The following is a 20,740-nucleotide window of genomic DNA, read 5'->3' on the forward strand; positions in this document are numbered from 1 at the left end:
GACTGTGCATGAGTCACTTGCTTGCCAGTGAATGTTGTCAATTCTCTAAAGTGCTAGAGCTGATAAGTGTTTAGTAGGTGTTGACATCAATGACAAAACCATACCAAAATACCAACAAGGTTATATAGCCATCCCTTTACCGAGTGATCTATAATAGGATCGGTTCCTAACAAAACCTTATTGTAAAGTCTTTAACCAGACTAGGACCCTAACAGGGCGAGCTTCAAAAGAGCTCAAAAAAACACTTGTGGATATTCATCCCCACCATAGTTTTTCCCATTTGGGTTTCCACGTGAAAAATCTGTGTTATGTGTTATGCATTTTTCATGTGATGTTTATGAATTATTTCGTTGAAAGATTATGCATGCAGAGTTAATAGGCTATGGTATTACTAGTATACAACATGCATATGTTTATGGGTGAAGTTGATATCAAGAATTTATTGTATTTGAAGTGTTCAGACTTATCAGTTTATGGTATCTAGTGTCTTACTATGTTTAACTGGTATTGTCATGGTTAAGTTCAGTAATGGTGACAACTAGTTGGTATTGCTTTAACTAGATACATTGTTGAGAAAGTTTTGTTTTGCCTATATTGATTCAGCCCCCCTCTCAGTACCGGTTGGGGTATCTGTTGTTCATCATTATACATCAAATGCATCTGATTTCTTCTTACAAGGTATGAAATGTGCCATCTTTGAGAATCTATCTACTACCACAAATATAGAATCATTCTGTCTCGATGTTTTAGGCAATTGAAGTATCTAATCCATGCTTATATTCTCCCAAGGTCTTACCAGTACTGTCAAAGGTTTATACAATCCCACATTCTGACTACTACCCTTTGCAACTTGACAAACTCTAAAACTTTGCACATATTTCTTAACATCCTTATGAATCTGGGGCCAAAATTACTTCTCACTCACCAATGCTACTTTTTTCTCAATACCAAAATGTCCAGCTAATCCTCCACTATGTTTCTCCTTTATTAGATTCTCCCTCATAGAACTATTAGGTATGCACAATAGAACTCCTCTGAATAACATCCCATCCTGAATGAAGCAATCCAACCACTTGCTTCTATCTACCATAACTGATTCTCTACATGCTTTCCAAGGTTCTACAAAATCTGAGTCATCATCATACAAGGTCTTCAATTCTTCAAATCCCAATACTGTCACTCTCATCTCTGTCACTAGATTCCTTTTGATACTCAATGCATCAACAACTTTGTTAGATTTCCCACTTCTATGCTTCAACACAAGGTGTAACTCTGCAAAAACTCTACCCATCTCATATGTCTCTGATTCAACTTACTTTGACTGTTCAAATACTACAAAGTTTGATGATCTATATACAACACAAACTCCTTAGAAAACAAGTAATGTCTCCACTTCTTCAAGGCTTTAACTATGGCATAAAACTTCTAATCATACACTTATTATCCCCTCTATGCATCACTCAATTTCTAACTGAAATAAGCTATTGGTCTCCCTTCCTAACTCAAGACTACTCCTATTGCTATTCCACTTGCATCAAAATTCACTTGAAATACTTTATTGAAATCCGATAAAGCTAATACATGTTTCTTGATCACTTTCTACTTCAACAGTTCAAAACTTTTGTTTGCTCCTATGGTCCTCTTGAATTCCTTCTGATCTCCCCTCATGGTCTTAGTCATAGGGTTACAAACTGAACTAAATTTTTTGATGAATTTCCCATAGAAACTATCCAATTAATGAAATGATCTTACCTCTCCAATTCTTTCTAGTGTAGGCAACTCAACAATTTCTTTTAATTTGTCAGGTTCCATCTTCAACCCATCCTTAGATATCACAAATCCCAAATAGACTAATTCATCCTTCATGAAGGTACACTCCTTGATATTTATCGACAACTTTTCTTCTCTCAACCTCTGCAAAACTTGTCTCAATTACAAAAAATGATCCTCTTTTGTCTTACTGAAAATAAGAATGTCATCCAAATATACAACAACAAACTTACCCAATAATTTCTTCAATAGCTCATTCATCAGCCTCATGAAATTACTCAGTGCATTAGTTAACCCAAAAGGCATCACCAACCATTCATAGAGTCCTTCATTTGTCTTGAATGTTGTCTTCCACTCATCTCTTTCTCTAATATTGATCTGATGATATCGACTCTTCAAATCTATCTTTGTAAAGTATTTGGCTCCATTCAAACAATCCATTATGTCATCCATCCTAGGCAAAAGAAACTGATATTTCACTGTGATCTTGTTTATGGCTCTAGAATCAGTACACATTCTCCATTGTCCATTCTTCTTAGGTGATGATCTTGTTGGTACTACACAAGGGCTCATACTCTCCCTGATCAAACCTTTTTTCAATAGCTCCTGCACTTGTCTATTCAGTTCTTCATTCCTTGCTGGTGTCATCTAGTGTGCAGCTTTGCTAGGCAAACTAGCTCTGAGAACCAGGTCCATGCAATGACTGATACTTCTCATAGGTGCCAATCCATCAAGTACATTATCTGAAATTATGTCTTCATATTCTCTCAGTAAATCTTTTATCTCTTCTAGTTATTCATCTTCCGGTTCTGGTTTCTCGATCTTCTTAGGAATTAAGGAAAAACACACATTCTCATGTCTCAATCCATCTAGGAATTTCCTTCCATCTACTAAATAGATTCTAGCATTTGTATAGACTTCATTATTCAAAGGCTCCTCCAAGGGAAACAAGGTTTGCTTCATCCCATTGGCCACAATAGTGTATGTATTCTTTCTCCAATCTTGTACTACCTGTTTATCAAACTGCCAAGGTCTACTGAACAAAAGATGACAAATATACATAGCCATAATATCACACAAGACTTCATCATGATAATTTCCAATTTTCAATTTCACCAAACATTGATCACTTACTAACAACTAATGTTCATCCTTAATCCATTCTATCTGATAAGGTTTAGGGTGTTTCAATCTCTCCAAATTCAACTTATTCACCATCTCTTTTGAAACAAGATTATCTGAACTACCACTATCAATAACAACTTTACAACACTTACAGGATACCTTACATTTGGTCTTGAAAAAATTCTTCCTCTGCAAGGGTTCTTCATATCTTCCAATATGACACAAAGCTCTCCTCATCATCAATAGTTCTCCATCTTCCGATTTATTGTCTGATCTGGTGGGGTTTTATTCTACGATTGCTTCTCTTCTATTATTCTCTATCTTCTTACACTCAAAAGAGCGATGTCCTTCTCCTCCATACTTATAGAAATTTCCTCTGAATGTTCTCTTGTTTGGTCTTCCAAAATTCTCATTCTAGTAGCCATCTAGTTCTATCCTCTGTTATAAATTTCTATCATCCTTCTGATATGAATTACCTTCTTTGTTCACTTCCTTGTCCTTGTTCTGATCTATATAGGTTCCTCTACCTCTGGTATATCCTCTTCCTCCTTGAAATCTTCCTTTGGTAAACCTTCCACCTCTTCCTCTCTGCCTTTACTCATGTATTTTGTTTATCTTCTCTTTTGTCTTTAGGGCATACTGGTAAGCCTCTTCAACACTCTCTAATTTGATCAAACTAATTTCATCTTGTATAGACACCAATAATCCATTCAAATATCTTGTAACTTGTTAAACTTCATCATCAACACGTCCAGATCTGATGTTCAACTTGTAAAATTCTTCTGTATATTCCTTCACAGTAGATTGCTTCTATCTCAAATTCTACAACTCCCGGAATAGATTCACTTGATAATCAGTTGGCATAAAATTTGACTTCAACTTAGAAATCATCCAATCCCATGTCTGAATCTTCTCTTTACCTCTTCTCTATCTATCAACTTGAAAATTCTCCCACCAAAGAGATGCATGACCTTTCAACCGGGTACAGGCATATTTTACCTTTCGTTCATCTATAGTGTTTTCAAAATCAAAGTTTTTCTCCATCTCTGAGATCCAATCCATCAATTCATCTGAATCCAACTTCCCATCATATTCTGGTGGGGTAAAATGAGGTTTAGTATTCGCCTTACTCAAAACCCTCAAAAACCTTTCCTCATTCAGATTAATCATCGATGGGTTTACTTGTATTGTCGGGGCTTCTTCTGATTCATCTTCACTTACATGTTCAATGTGTCGGCCTCTTCTCTAGAATGTCTCCATGACTTCTAACTAGGCTGCTATTCCTCAGAACATTTCCATCATGGCAGGGTCTTCATTTCCATGCGCTCCACCATTCCTAGTTCCTCTCCACATCATCGTTTACACCAGTCCTCTACAGCTGCAGGTCAGATCCATAGTCTGCCACCCTACAACAAAATCTCAAGACACGCAACCTCTGAAACTAAAAGTCAGTCTGATACCACTTGAAGTAGTCACCAGTTAGGAGGGACCTCAAAGATATCAATTCAAACTAGTTAGCAAGAGTAAACACAATGGAAACACAAAGATTTGATGTAGATAATGAAAAATAGATTGATTTATTTCATGAAAATTGATTACAACCAACCGGTAACAATTGGGTTACAGAAATTGGCTTACATGCCTACTAAAACATGCTCAAAGTACATAATCGGTCACAACCGGGACCTTCAATCTTAAGATCTATCTTCTACTCTCATTATAGCTACTTGATTCTTTGATTGTTACATTTTAATGTGCAATTAAAATTATATATATGATCCAAGGGGATCTAGTCGGCCTAAAAATGAATCAAAACCCAAAGAACAAGACATAACGTGTAACACCAACAAGGTCGGCCTCCGACAAGAGATTCCTCTAGAAAATCCAAAAAATGAAGTGTATATTGCAAGAAAAGGTCGACCACACACCAAGGAACATTAGAATCAACTCCCAAGGCTCCACAAGCTTCTAAAGGGGTTTTGGTAGATCTTCAAAATAGGTCCAGGCAACTGGTAACAAGAAACTGTCAACCAGTAATAGAAAACTGTCAAGGAAACCAATAGTGATACTTGCTGAAAAATGATCCAAATACGATACGGTTTGGAAATAAGAAAGATGATCAAGTCTTCAAGTAGAATCCAACTCCATGGCATCCAGTGAGCCAAAACTAGGACACATGGAAAGAAATGTTGAAACTGCAAAGAGAAAGTAAAACAAAAAGAAAATGTTTTTGGTTGCTACAAGATTTCTATGAACCAGGGATGCTCCTGCATCATATTGTATATAAAAATGAGAGGGGAAAGCCTCCTTATATACTTTCCCATCGAAAAACATGTTAATTTTTTGACATAGGCCGACATGGGGCTTAGGTTTCCCACCCAAATTTTGAAATTCTTAAGGGGTCCAAAGAGGGGCCCAAATAGGGAGGACCAAGGCATGGCACCTTGGTCTCAATGAGAACCAAGGCTCCACGCCTTGGTCCTACTCCATTTTAGGGTTGGGAGAAGGGGTCCATCTGGTGTATGAGGTGAAAATAAGTCCATATTTGCATGATGTAATCATAATCAAGTATTAATTAAGAATTGGGGGATGAACACTAAGGTGAGGAACCAAAATGTAGACTAAATTGTAAGGGAATACAATTTAGGATGCTACATTACCATTCCCTAACCAAGAGAAAATGTTTTTTTAAGGGATAAAAGAAAGATAAAACTTAGTTAGGGTGGTAAAGTAATTGCAGCCCTTAATCGGTACAAAGTTTATAATTAATTACATATGTTGGGGATGAAGAATCCTTTGAATTGCATCATCAATTTATTGTGCATTTTGTTCTTCCTTAACTAAAAGAAAATTAACCCTCATATAATCCACAAGACTTCTTCTATTGTCCCAAGTAGTAATACTAAGGTGAGAGACCAAATCTATGAGCTATTCTTCCCTCCAATTAGTAGTAAGAGGGAGAACTAGAAAATCATTATTATGATGTAACACCATTGTATCGAGTCTTCAAAAACTAGTTTTTACTTGTTCAATTCCCACCAAAGTCTCCATTTTCTCGGTCATTATAATTGATATCTCCAAACTATTAGACACAATGCATCACTAAGAGGGGGAGGGGGTGAATCAGTGATTCTCAAATCTTTTCCCTTTACTAATCCTATGTGAGCATTGATCTACCTCAATGCAGACTGACTAGTTAGTAGGAAGACCAACACAAATGCAATCACACAAGGGACATCACATAACAATAGTATATACGAGGAAAACCTAAGATGGGAAAAACCTTAGTGAGAAATGCTACTGGAGTCTATTTCTCCAATCCAACCTCACAATGAAAACTCAGTTACAAATTTTAGGGAAAAAACCCAAGGGGCACCAACCTAAGGAGCTACAACCCCTACCTAATTTATGGGCTACAACCCAAAGGAGCTACAGCCCCTGCCTTTAGGGAATCTACCCAAGGAGCACCAACCCCTGCACTGAGCTACAACTCAGTGTTCACAAAATAAACATCAAATAAATAAGTAGTTATATTGTTATAAGTGAATCTTGCAACCTTATCATATGTCTTACTTTGTCAGGGAGATATCTTCTCTACTACGCTGACTCACTCTTCTGCTGCTTCACTATCAATGAACTCTACCGGTACACTTATCCTCTTCCTCTACTCTCTTCTCTTCACTGGTATAACACTTTGCCAGTTCTATTTCTTCCTTCTCTACTACCTCCTTCACTTCTGCTCTGCCTGTATGAACACTATGGGTTCTTCTCTCCTACCGATTGAATGCTTCAACTAGGTTCTCCCTCACTCTCACTCACTCGTCAAGAACTAGGCTGATTTTCTCTTTCCTACAGAAGTATCACACTTCACAGTAGCGCCCTATTCTTCTATTACAAAAGCATTTCATAATGTCTTTTTCCTTCATCTTTATAGACTAGTTTCCCACCAAAAGACCATTTCAAATATTAGGCGGTTAGGGTTTCTTCACCACCTTCGAGGAAAAGCCAAATCCAATCAGATCTTGTCTGATTTGATCTTTCAGACAATCTGTCTACACAACTCCACCATTTACGTACCTCCTAGATCATGCCTTCCATCTCTGGTGATCTACTTTTTATCCTAATAGCAGATCTCTTGGTCAAAACACACAAGATTCCTCGTGTTGTTTCCTTCATTGCCTTGATCTCCTCAATGGCCCTTAGCTAGCTCATAGTTTTCCTTTAGATCTTGAGCCACAAACCCCTGCAACAATCTGTAACATGTCTCATGATTTGTGGGACCTTTTATCACAGTTGATCAACTCTACATCTACCCCATCGATGTACATTCCATCTTTATCTGATGCAGGTTCACCACCTCATGCACATTTTCCATTTCATCCTCTCGTGGCATCACTATCGGTATCCACCTCATCACATTGTTCTGTCAGTTCATTCCTAGTAATCGAACATTCAAACAACCGGTTCCATCTACTGATAAAAAAACCCTATTGGCATATGAAACCTTTCCAGTTGTCCTTCTTGTCATGACCTTATTCTACCGATGTAACCCTCAAATTGGTCTTTAGACATGACTGACCTATGCATGCACATTCTCATCAAGTATCTACCTTGTCCATACTAACGATGGACTTACATACTGGTTACCGCTCTTGATGACACCATGTCATCACCCTTCACAATACACCATCTTTAATCAGGTCAATCTATTTCTGATTGTATCTACTTAGCCTTACCTTTTCCCTAATCAATTATGTTCATCCCTCTACTGGTTGGTCAAGGTGAAAAACACTTCTCACATCCTTTGAACTGGTATCTCAACATGCCTTCTATGTCAGTCCTGATCTCATGTACTTAAGGCATTCCCTCAATTCACTAGTGGATCCGATGCGAGCCTTCAAGTACTTACCTTTACCTCTTCACACTTATGCACATAGTGCATAATAAGAGATAATCTCCACTTACCGGTGGAGTGACACCTTATCTTCTACATCTTTCAATATACTCATGTGGCTTCCCTGTTTGTTCAACATTTCTTCAAATAGACACATGTGATATGATGTGAGCACATTCACTGATGACTTCATCTTCATCAGGTGCGAGTCCTATTGTTCTGCAACCTCATGACATACATGTGATCTGTTCATTCTTCTCCTCCAGTGTTGATGTGACTTAGGTAATATTTTGTCTGTTCATCACAAGCAACCACTCAAACATATTTCTATCTCACCACACAAGTAGGGCACTAATCTTGTGTATGGGTGACTCCTAAGATCATCTTCCTTACCTTACTTACCTTATCAGTGTTCTGCAATACAAGGTGATATCAAAGATATCACATTCTGTACTCCTTCATAGAAGTGTTGCACATCCATCTCTACTACCGATGGTCATCTCATACTGATTGACATCAATGACAACACAATGCCAACAATCTCCCCCTTTGGCATTGATGTCAACACATGTAGTATCCAGAATACTACATAGTATTTCTCACCCTTTACTATGATCCATGGAATCACTCACATGTATTATGTAGTATACTACAGAATCCTTCTCCCCCTTTGACAACAATGACAAAGGATATTGTCAGGATATCATTCCTCCTTGTGTTTACTAGTCACTGACAGAATTCTTTCTCCCCCTTTGTCTTCATTGGATGTAACACTTTCATTGATACCATTTATTATCTTTGTCACCAATTGTTACATCTTCTCAAGTCACACCACTTGAGATGGGGAGCTTAACCATCAATTGACACCAATTGAGCATGCAAGTCCGATGCAATTTGAACTCAATTTGTAGAAAGAGTGATACCAATTCCTTGATGTGTCAGTGAACACTACTCATCTTCCAGTCAACCTCTAACACCTCTGCAATTTCCATCTCCTGTAGTTTGGTAGTCAGTATCCTTACAAGTTCAAGCAAGCCGGCTCTGCATCATGAGCACTTGAACTTCCCCTGAGTCATACACCTCAGGTTCTTATCTCCTATCAGGTATACTATTGGGATTCTGATCTTCTCCATATACCATTTTATCTGTGTATATTTGATCATCTGATGATCCTTCAATTCCATTATTTCCACCACAACCTATGACATGATCCTGGATCTACACAATGCCACAAAGTGTTATCATCTTGCCAAGAGTCAACCCAGTTAGCCCAAAAGAATGCATACATGCATGAGCAACCACGGGACCAACAAATGTCATTCAGGTCTTTTCCAATACCACCTGAGACATGAACTCCACATTCCATGCTATCGGGGCTCATGCAATGAACTTTTGACTTCATTGTCTTACATAACTTGCAAGTACCTTTTAGCATACATGTCGGTAACATCCTGCACATACTGGTTAACATTTGATACCAATTGTTAACCTCCACTTCTTGACACATGTAGTAGTTATCCAATAATGATCTGTAGATGTATAGTTGAGGTAGCCTCTATACACATCAATTCATTTCCATCCTTCATACCAAAAACATCATGTTCTTTCATATTGCCTTCTTCACTGAGGGGGTGAAAGATAAATTCAATTTTCTACTCCCCCTAAGATTTTGCATCTCCTTTTAGTCCTTAGGAGATATCTCTTGTGCACTAAGTGCACAATGTCGGTCTATGGTCTTCTTCCTCCATACCTACTTGGTCTCATCCTTCTTCCCAATTTTTAGACTTGGGAGCATGTCTTTCCTTTTTCTGTAGATGGGTCCTTCCATTTCCTGATCTTTTATTGCAGCCAGAAGTAGTGCTACAGTAGCACACAACATCCATCCCAACTTCATGTTTGGGGAATCTCTTGTCACACCAGTTTGACCATCTCTTCCTGGTCATGTTGTTGTGACTGACAGCCCAAACCAGTGGACCTCTTGCTTCTATAGGGAGAATTCTCCTTTGGTTGCATGTAGGTCTCTGTCTTCCATATGCTCTATTTTCACTTTTTTGCAAAGCATAGTCAATTTGTCGACCTCCACGTGACTGCAGGTTCCTCTTCCTACATTCAAACTCTCTATGGCCAAAACCATTGCAGTTATGACAAATAACATTTGCATAATCGAAAGAGGGGACATGCATGTATCTATTCCTGGATACATTTTTCTCATAAGCATATTGTCTATGAGATCCTAGAATATTCCTTCTAGATCTCTTTCTGCATTCTTCTTCCCTATGGCCATAGGCATTACATGCAAAATAGTAACCGATAAATGATGGCATATGACTTACAAATTTATTTTGCCATGCATGAGGAGATATTACCAGTTTCGCATCTCCACTTCTTCTTCTTTGAGAATGGATCCTTGGTTGTCCATTTTGTGCAGCTCTTCCATCTGGTCTCTTCTTCTCCCACATTAAATTTCCTCTGTGGGTGATAGCATTTCTCTATCTTCTACTAGTAGGAGGTCTTCTTTTCTACTTTCTCATCCTCTTGCTTTCAGTGAAGCTTTCTACTCTCATCTTTCCCTTTCCTTTGGGATCTTTAGTGTTCCTTCTTCTTGCAACACCGGTCTTCTTTCTTGTCCATAAGTCATCACCAGTTGTATCTAGATCAATCTTCTTTCGGGTTGCATTTCTCACTAAGAAGGTTTGGCCTTTTTTTTCTCCATTGGAGGAGGCAAATAGAATGTCATTATGAGGGACATTCATGCTGGTGGAGCATTCACTAACACCACTTCCTGAACCTTCAATATCCTTGGCATTCTTTTGATTCTTCAGTATCTTGTCCAAGGCATCTTTACTGCCATCAAACCAAACTCTTACCTTGAGCTCATCTTGACACTTATCAAGGTTATTTTAGAGAATCTTCATTTCTCCAAACAGCTATTGATTTTCTTCATTCTTCATTTCTAGCCTAGATGCTAGATCTTCACACTGGCACTCCTTGGTGTCTCCTGCTTGAGACATCAACTCTGAGAGGCTTTTCTCAGATTCCTCAAGGCATTTTGATAGTTGTTTTTTCTCTACTATGGAAACATTCTTGAATAGATTGTATTCCCTTCTAACTCTATTGAGTTCTTCAAGTCCATTTACAAGCTCTTCTTCAAGGTCAACTTTTTCTTCTTCTTCATTATCAAAAGGATCTTGATGGATAGATCTATTTGTCATGTCTTCCTCTTCATCATCATCACTACCCAAGACATCTTGTTGAGGGGAACTGCTTGCCCAACCACTTTCAGATTCTTGAGCCATGAAGAGGTGAGTTCCTTCTTCACCATAGCTACTGCTGCTAGCAAATCTATCTTCATCATCCAAATAAATATGAGAGGTATTTCTCATATTTCCTTCAATTGCTGGTTCTACAGTTGAGGGTTCATTTCTATAGAGCTTCTTCAATCTTTCCCATAATCTCTTTGTTGTTTTACACCTATCCACCGATGAAGAGACATCACCTATGAGTCTAGTGAATATAGCCTTCATGGCCTCTTCATTGCACTGGTCTCTTCTTTCTTCTACAAGTCCAGTAGGGAGACTGATCTTTCTAGGGAGACCATCAACTAGTGACATCCATACAGCAAACCCTAAAGAGGATAAATAAAACTTTCATTTTGCAACTCCAAATAGAAAAATTTAAACCATCAAATACAAGAGAAGAGATTGACACTAAACAAACCATTGTGTCCTTAAGCCCAAATCTACCCAAGTTGGAGAAAGCTCATCTAACTATGAAGCTACGCTCGGATACCAATTGTTAGACACAATGCATCACTAAGAGGGGGAGGGGGTGAATCAATGATTCTCAAATCTTTTCCTTTTACTAATCCTATGTGAGAATAGAACTACCTCAATGCAGACTAACCAGTTAGTAGGAAGACCAACACAAATGCAATCACACAAGGGACATCACATAACACTAGTCTACTGCTCCAATCCACCCTCACAATGAAAACACAGTTACAAATTTTAGGGCACCAACCCAAGGATAACCAACCTTTTCACCGAGCTACAACTCAGTGTTCACAAAATAAACATCAAATACATAAGTGGTTATCTTATTACAAGTGAATCTTGCAACCTTATCATATATCTTACTCTATCAGTGAGATACCTTCTCTGCTACACCGACTCACTCTTCTGTTGCTCTCTCCTGCTACTTAACTACTAATGAAATCTACCGGTACACTTATCCTCTTCTTCTACTCTGTTGGATCTTCATCTTACTCTCAGCTCTTCACTGGTATAACACTTTGCCAGTTCTAATTCTTCCTTCTCTATTGCCTCCTTCACTTATGCTCTGCCTGTATGAACATTATGGGTTCTTCTCTCCTACTAATTGAATGCTTCAACTAGGTTCTCCCTCACTCTCACTCACTTCTTAGACACTCATCAATCACTAGGCCGATTTTCTCTTTCCTATAGAAGTATCACACTTCACAGTAGCACCTTATTCTTCTATTACAACACCATTTCATAATGTCTTTTGCCTTCATCTTTATAGACTAGTTTCCCGCCAAAAGACCATTTCAAAAATCATGCAGTTAGGATTTCTTCACCATCTTCAAAGAAAAACCAAATCCATTCAGATCTTGTCTAATCTGATCTTTCATACAACCTGTCTACACAACTCCACCATTTACGTACCTCCTGGATCATGCCTTCCATCTTTGGTGATCTACTTTTTATCCTAACAACGTATCTCTTAGTCAAAAACACAAGATCTATCATGATGTTTCCTTCATTACCTTGATCTCCTTAGTCACCCTTAGCTGGATTATAGTTGTCCTTCAGACCTTGAGCCACAAACCCCTGCAACAATCTGCAACATGTCCCATGATTTGTGGGACCTTTTATCACAGTCGGTCAACTCTACACCTACCCCGTCGATGTACATTCCATCTTTATCTAATGTAGGTTCACTACCTCATGCATGTTTTACATTTCATCCCCTCGTGCCATAACTATCGGTATCCACCTCATCACATTATTATGTCAGTTCATGCCTAGTCACTGAACATTCAAACAACCAGTTCCATCTACCGATAAGAAAATCCTACTAGCATATGACACCTTGGCAGTTGTCCTTCTAGTCATGATATTTCTTATTCTACCAGTGTAACCCTCAAACCGATCTTTAGACATGAATGACCTATGCATGCACATTCTCATCAAGTATCTACACCTTGTCCATACTAACGATGAACTTACATATTGGTTACACTCTTGATGACACCAAGTCATCACCCTTCACAAGAAACCATCTTTAATTAGGTCAATCTATTTTTGACTGCATCTACTTAGCCTTACCTTTTTCTTGATCAATTTTGTTCATCCCTCTACTAGTTTGTCAAGGTGACAAACACTTCATACATCCTCTGAACTAGTATCTCAACATGTCTTCTCTATCAGTCCTGATCTCATGTACTTAAGGCATTCCCTCAATTCACTGATGGATCTGATGTGAGCTTTCAAGTACTTACCTTTACCTCTTCACACTTATGCACACAATGCATAATAGGAGATATTCTCCACTTATCGATGGAGTGACACATTATCTTCTACATCCTCCAATGTACTCATGTGGCTTCCCTATTTGTGCAGCATTTCTTCAAATAGACACATGTGATACGATGTGAGCACATTCACTGATGACTGCATCTTCATTAGGTGGGAGTCTTGTTGTTCTACAACCTCATGACATACCTGTGATCTATTTATTCTTCTCCTCCAGTGTTGATGTGACTTAGGTAATATTCTGCCTCTTCATCACAAGCAACTGCTCAAACATTTTTCTATCTCATTACACAAGGCACTAATCTTGTGTATGGGTGACTCCTGAGATCATCTTCCTTACCTTACCGGTGTTCTATAATACAAGGTGATATCAAAGATATCAGATCCAGTACTCCTTCATAGGAATGTTGCACATCTATCTCTACTACTAGTGGTCATCTCACACTAATTGACATCAATGAGAACACAATTCCAACACAAACATCCATTATGAGAAGCCAACCTCAATTTTCAAGGGTTTGGATTAGTGGCCAATTAACAGGATAATAACTAGGAATAAGGAGCTAGTTACATCTCCAACACTTCAAGCTCTGTTAGACCTAGGTAGGTATCCCTCTTAACAATATTTTTATAATCCTAATTCTCTTCTTATAGTACTATATCAGATATTCTCTCAATAGATTAAATAAATCAAATAAACTCTTTACTTTATTGGATATGGCTTCTATCCCTAACTCATATACTCTGAGTCACTATGAGAGTCAATTTATCTTACTAGTGAAAACTTAAAATCATAATAAAAAATGAATGTAAATAACAATACATTTTGCTTCATTTAAAGTGTTAATATTAGCAATACATAACATATCACCAATGCCTATCCATCGGGCTAAGTGAACCATTATTACAATACAAAATATGTGTGTACTACAACATATTTTGCCTAATATAACTAACACCTCATATTAGTCATAGAAAATAGATTATGCATTTGCATCCCAACCAAGTACGATCTCTACAAAATCTTTGTGAATGAATAAAGCAATTTAATCTCCAACTTTAGAAGAAGCTCAAATTCATACACAATCGACAACATAGTGTAGAGGTAAAATAAAAAAAATGCTTGATTTATTGATTGAACAATATTTTGGAGCACAAATGATGAGAACAAATTAAAAACCATTCAATTTGATTCCAAGATGTTTTAGTAACTCCAAATTACTTCACATATACATTGCAAAAAGGCTGCAAATAGGACATGAAAGTGGAAAATAGTACTGTATTGCAGAACCTATGGGCTTTTTGTATGCAAATTCACTCTTACTAAAAAATATTTTACAAGACTTGAATAATTCTTCTAATATGAACCTAAAGACTTTACACAAGGCCTTGAATAATTCTTCTAATCTAAACCTAAAGACTTTACACAAGGCCTTGAATAACCTTATATAGAAAAATAAGGATTCAACAAGCTTTGGGCCTTTCACAATCTCAAAATATAGTAGGTGACCGCCTGATAGACTAAGACAGACAATGTTTTGGATCTTTTGATAGGGATAGACATCCTCCTTCTTTTCTCCATAGGTGTTAGTTGTTATAGATTATCTATAATTCTTCTTTTCTTCACATGAGCTCTCATTTCAAGTTGGAGGATCATATAACCCTGCAGACATATTGAATGCACATGGATAGAGAGAAGCTTACTATATCTTTACAAAAGATATACATTAAAGAGAGAAGATATAACTGAAAATTCTTTGAAGATGTCATAAATAGGCCACCTAACCAAAAATAATATCCATTTACATCTATTTATGCCAAGAAAACAAGAGAATACAAAAATTCAGAAAAAGGCTGGAAACAGAAGCTAAGTGCTAAATTCAAAAATTCAAAATTATAAAAACATAGAGAGAGAAGAATTAGAGTGTTCCCAATCCATTTTTTTTATTTTTTAAGTCTCCCAATATGCTTCTAGTAATATTCATGATCTATTGAAGTCCTGGCTACCTCAATTCTAGTCATTCCACTATCAAATTTTGATAATGCATCAAAGTAGGTGCCCAAATTCTTCAATATCTATGTATCATTAGAAAAAATATCAATCAGCATGGGATACAAGGTAGTCTTGATCTCTATCTTCCAACTTGATTTTGATCTCAAAACTCTTCTCCCTTCAAGATCCTTCCTTTCCCTATCAGATAGGACATGCATATGACAAGTGACAAGACATTGGAAGCTAAATGATTTTTACTTGATCCTCTAAGTATACATCGTGTGAGTGATGAAGCATTTTTCATCACATCATGCTCTAACTTGAAATTCATCATAGTTGCATATAGAAGGGGAGGGAGAGGTCTAGATAGAGAAATATCTAACATTATGATTATATTGTCCAAATAATCTACAGAGAGAAAGCGAGAAACCTCTACCATCTTAAGTTCTCTTAGTAAAACCCTAAGAGCTCCCTATGTTCATCTCATGTAGCAAATGCATGGTCAAGAACTACATCAAACTTAGATTCTAACTGTAATGGCTAAAAATTAGGGTTTCCACCATGAAAGGATGAAATTTGCTAAATTTTACTTAGGGACCAATACATTAGGAAAAGATAGGAATTTGATAGATCTAGACCTAAGAGGTTTAAATGTTGATCAGATTATAGGGATCTTGGATGAGCCTCTTCTTTCCCTCTAATTGATTTCTTGAAGATGCTAAAAGTAGGTAAATAAGTATAAATTGAAGTAAATATGCACAAACAATGAGCTAAAGTTGTTAGATAGAGCCACAAACCTGGATCTGAGGATTATAAGAGTATTTAGACTTGTTCCTAGAAGGAGCTCCTAATTTGTCAAGATCGTAGTGACAGTCACTCTAGTCCTCTACAATTTTTGCAATTCAATGGGGGATTGATTAGTCATTGCAAATAAATCCGATTCTGAAGATTGCATCTTTGCACTTGTTCCTGCTCACACTAGAGAAGGGAAATAGGTTGGGAATAGGGGGTTGCCTAAGTAAAACCACATTTTAGCAATTAACCTTGAATGAAATGTTACAAATACTAAAATAAATAATGGAAATATATACCTCAGATCTACAACGAGTGATAATGATGATTTTCTTCTTGAATGTAATCACATATGTTGTGTGAAATGGCATGAATATGAGAAAACCATAATCACACACACATGCTTGCATATGAATCTTGGAATTTTCTCCACAATGGTTGAATGAAGAAAATGTAGCCTTGAAGATATTTGGAAGTTCTTGATGATGAATTCTTTAAGGCTTGAATTCTTTAGGTCGACTACGTGAAAAGATAGATGAAATTATATTGATCAAATACATTTATATATGAGATCCTAGGTCAATTTACCAATTAGGCTGACCTACAACGGTCACGTAGTGCCACCAAATTCATTTCCTGCTGGTGAGATGGGTCTTAACTCTCCCTTGAAAATTAGGTCCCATTAAGGGGATCAAAGCATTGGGCACTTTGGTATAGGACCATGGTGCTAGCACCCTAGTTCTCCTCAATGACAAACCCAAATTTTGGCCTAGAGAGGAGGACACCCCTCAAGAGAGTCATTTGGTAGGTGTATGTGGCATAAAAATTGGAGTTAAGACATTGAATGAACCAAGACAAGAAATGAGGGGAGAAACGCTAAAGTAGGAGCACAAACATGAGGTGTAAATTGGCTCAGTGTCAATTTATGATGCTAAATTCAGCCCCCACTTTAATGGGAGTATGAGCCTACGCAAATACTCATGATAAAGTAGATAAAAGAGAGATGAAAAAGAACAGGAAAGGAGAAATGAGGAGCACAATCACAAGGAGTGTAAGACATCACTAATTTTGAGGAACTAAGCCCCCAATCTTAGGATCTTAACTCACTCAAACGCATGCAAAAGTACACAAAATAAGACAAAAAGGCAAATAAAAGACAAACAAAAGGCAACAAAGACAAACAAAGGTAAAGGAAAATGAAACACACATATACTAAAAACCAAAACAATGCCTCAAGTCAACTAGCAGAAGAGACCTTGATATCAAAATGTCTCAACCACTCAATACCATTCTTGAAAAATGACATCTCAAGAACACAAGTGATCACATAAAAGAGAAAGACCATGCATCATCCATGAACCACCAAATAGAAATCTATGAGCTCATGATAAGAAATAGAAAGAGAGCATGGATACACATTAGATGTGTTTTTCTAGGTTATCCATGAGAAAAATTATGAGAAAGGACACAACTACATACTCTAGATGTCTTTTCCTAGGTGATCTATGTTGGGTAGGAGAGTAGGAATAGTCTAGCTATGTTTTTTTTATTTCCACTCATCCTCATGTGTGTGTGTGTGTGTGTAAGTGATGTCTAGTTTCAAGTATGTAGCGCCCCGTATAAGAGTTAGTTTTTTCTAGTTTTGAGAATCCATCAACCTGTTTAAGACATATAATGCAAATACAAAAGCCAAGAGGTAGGTCTAGTTTTGGTAACATCTTGTATAAGAGTTTGTTTTCTCTGGTTTCAAAAATGTGTAACCCTACACAAGACAGGTTCATGCATGGTTTTGAGGACATCCCATATAAGTTTGTTTTCTCTAGTTTAGGTGATGTATACCCCGTCTAATACATATATCAAATGTTGTGTCTGGTTTCAAGCATGAAGCATCTTGTATAAGAGTTTGTTTACTCTGGTTCCAAGTTTGAACACCCCATTTAAGACACAAAGATATAGTAAAATATGGTACAAAAAGGATGATATGAGTGTGATATACTTATAAATCACTGAGAGTGGGGGGGGTGAATCAGTGACACCAAAAATAATACCACTTTCGATTGAGATACTTAACAAGTTTACTAAACACTATGCATGCAATCCAAAATGATATGAAAGAATACAAAATAAGTAAAACATCCACCATAACACAAGTTTTTATACATGGAAAACCCAAATGGGAAAAATCATGGTGAGATGGGACTCACAAGTTAACTATTTGCAGTAATAGATAACTGACCGGTTAAGGTCTATAAAAGTGCTCTATTATGAGCGAATCCTATTAAATATCCTAAAGCTCTGTTAGGAGTTATACCCTGTTAAAGGTAGTACCATGTTAGGAGTAACCTTAGTAGAGGATTTTAGAATCCAAACTAATGGATCACCTTGTTAACGGATTTGTACAATGAAGCTTGTTAGAGCTTACCTAGTTAGGGGATTTGACTGTTGTAGTTATTAGAAAACAACAAGTGGTATGATCTAGAAGTAGCACAACTTGATTGAATAGATCCTCTTCTACTCACTTAAAACTGCATCATCAACATATTCTGCAATGCCTTCAACAACTTAACACTTCTATCTTGCATCATATCATATCCTCAAAATAGTTCATCATAATGTCATTATATAGACATTTAGATTTCATGTCAGCTTAGAAATCATATCACAATATCCTAGGTGCAGTGTATCTAGACAATCTATTCTAACTCATCACAAATTACCACCAAAATTTGTCAGTTAGGGGTAACTCATCACGACCGGTGATAACTCATCACACAATTAATGAATACCAGCTAGAACACCGATACTAGTTAGAGTTAACAAATATCAACATGTAAATTGATTGTCCTACATATACCAGTTGTCTACATGTACTGGTTTGACACTCTCTAAACCATCATAAACTAAACATCCAATAATAGTTGCAATACAAGTAACTTTTAGAATAAATACCGGTTTGTCTAAGATTGCAATGACAATGTGAACATATGTGTGTGTGTACATGTTCCATCAATGACAACACATGAAGTCATTCATTATAGTCATCATCAAGCCAACAATCTCCCCCTTTCATATTGATGGAAACACTTAGAAAATTTTATAACTTTACAACTAAGTGTGCTTACAAAAATTGTACACATATTTCAACTCCAAATTGAAAACTAAAATATATATATAGCAAAATTTGCATCAAAATTTTATAGATACAAAATATTAAAAGTCTTTATTAACGAGTGTTCACTTCAATTTTCAAGAAAATATTACAGAAAGTAAGCTTCATTTTAGAAAAATCATTTTCCCATGTTTCTAGTAAGGTTTCAGTAATCTCTATGGTTGTCATGACCTGTGCAGAAAATTCTTCCATTCCATCAATTGTACTATCTTTGCAGTAGCCAAAACTACTTATGCATTCTTATAAGCTCGTTGCATGATGTCCACTTTGGGTCTTAACAAGTTCTTTAACTCCTTCAAGGATGTGAGTCTCTTTGCCTATTAAAAATCATACATATCTAACTGATTTTGCAAATCATCAACTAATTTGCCAAAACCTAAGACTGAATCCTATAAAGGTATGTTGGCATTACATATCTTTTCGAGTTCCAATTATGTCTCTTGTTGCCTCTTAACTAAATTAGTATAGAAAAATGAAACATTAGATATATAGGATAGAATTTTGCCTCTTGTCTCAATACCTTTTCTCAAAAGATCTTTGTTCAGGGATAAAGCAATCTTCCCTGTATCAATATCTTTCATTATATGCTCACCTCTTTTCTTCCTGTATTTTTTCTCAGCCATAGTCTGAGCTTCTTCCTCAAGGGACTTGAGTTGGTTAGAGGCATCAGCAACCAACTGGCCAAGCTTACCAATAGGAGCTGACAAATTCCCTATAGTAGTCTCTGGTAGAAGACTTGACAAAATTTTACAACAGTCTGAAACCTAGATTGCATAATAGTTTCAATCTCCATTAGTTTCGATGCACTCATATTTTCAACATCTATAGGCCCTTTGATTCATAATTAGTCATCATCATGATCAGTCTATTTCTTGACTAATGCCTTTTCTGGTTCAGAAGATTTCTCCTTCTCAGTTTTCTCTTGATCTTTCTTCTTTTCCTGTTTAGAGGACTTTTCTATAACTCTTTCAATGGGTTTCTCCTACGTAGCTTGTGAAACCAGTGGTTGTTGTATTTTCATTTGTTGATCTTTTATCGCTAGGGGTGGAATATCCACACTTGATTGAATTGCCGGTATATCCACTGCATTATCTTGTGAAATAGTAATAATTGTTGGCTACTTATCTGGTTCAATAATATTCCTATATAGATCAATAGTATCTTGTATTTCATTAACAAAGAACACTGGTTGGGAAATAGTGTCATCCTTTTTTTGATAGGATAGACAATATTAGCTTGCACTATTTCTTCCTCATCCATCTTCGATCGTACTTCAAGCTCTGTTTTCTCATCATTATAAGAGTTTGAATGCTTGTGCATCCATTGAATGTCTCAAGCTATCTGATGAGTTTCAACTTCAACAGATTGAGCCTTCCAATTTAATAACTTCAATCTTCTTGCCTTAGATATAAACTGTCCTTTGTAATTATAAAGTAAGGCAA

This window comes from Cryptomeria japonica, chromosome 3 (genome assembly GCF_030272615.1).
Source record: "Cryptomeria japonica chromosome 3, Sugi_1.0, whole genome shotgun sequence".
NCBI lineage: Eukaryota > Viridiplantae > Streptophyta > Pinopsida > Cupressales > Cupressaceae > Cryptomeria > Cryptomeria japonica.